This window comes from Marmota marmota, unplaced genomic scaffold (assembly GCF_001458135.2).
Source record: "Marmota marmota marmota unplaced genomic scaffold, marMar, whole genome shotgun sequence".
Classification (NCBI taxonomy): Eukaryota; Metazoa; Chordata; class Mammalia; order Rodentia; family Sciuridae; genus Marmota; species Marmota marmota.
Window position 1 is genome coordinate 3,706,165 of NW_026000001.1, and position 1,170 is coordinate 3,707,334.

The window sequence follows — 1,170 nt, forward strand, 5'->3', positions numbered from 1 at the left end:
CATCACCACCATCACCACCATCACCACCATCATCACTATCATCACCCCCACCATCATCATCATCATCACTATCACCATCATGATTGCCACCATCACCATCACCATCACCATAACCACCACCATAATATCACCCTCATCATCACCACCATCACCACCACCATCACCACCATTACCACCATCACCATGACCTCCATCACCATCACCACCACCATCACATCACCCTCACCATCACCATTATCACCACCCCCATCACCACCATCACTACCCACACCACCACCATCATCACCATCACTACCAACACCATCACCATGACCTCCATCACCATCACCACCACCATCACATCACCCTCACTATCCCCACCATCACTCCCACCACTACTACCATCACCATTACCACCATCACCACCATCACCACCATCACCACCATCATCACTATCATCACCCCCACCATCATCATCATCATCACTATCACCATCATGATTGCCACCATCACCATCACCATCACCATAACCACCACCATAATATCACCCTCATCATCACCACCATCACCACCACCATCACCACCATTACCACCATCACCATGACCTCCATCACCATCACCACCACCATCACATCACCCTCACCATCACCATTATCACCACCCCCATCACCACCATCACTACCCACACCACCACCATCATCACCATCACTACCAACACCATCACCATGACCTCCATCACCATCACCACCACCATCACATCACCCTCACTATCCCCACCATCACTCCCACCACTACTACCATCACCATTACCACCATCACCACCATCACCACCATCACCACCATCATCACTATCATCACCCCCACCATCATCATCATCATCACTATCACCATCATGATTGCCACCATCACCATCACCATCACCATAACCACCACCATAATATCACCCTCATCATCACCACCATCACCACCACCATCACCACCATTACCACCATCACCATGACCTCCATCACCATCACCACCACCATCACATCACCCTCACCATCACCATTATCACCACCCCCATCACCACCATCACTACCCACACCACCACCATCATCACCATCACTACCAACACCATCACCATGACCTCCATCACCATCACCACCACCATGACCTCCATCACCATCACCACCATCACCACCACCATCACCA

The 1,170-nt window shown here is 50.9% G+C and overlaps 1 protein-coding gene across 4 annotated transcripts in view; it reads right to left on the reverse strand.

The window, feature by feature from the left end:
• Positions 1 to 1,170, reverse strand: part of Shank2 (SH3 and multiple ankyrin repeat domains 2) — a 204,170-nt gene that overhangs the window by 192,692 nt on the left and 10,308 nt on the right. The window lies entirely within an intron of this gene.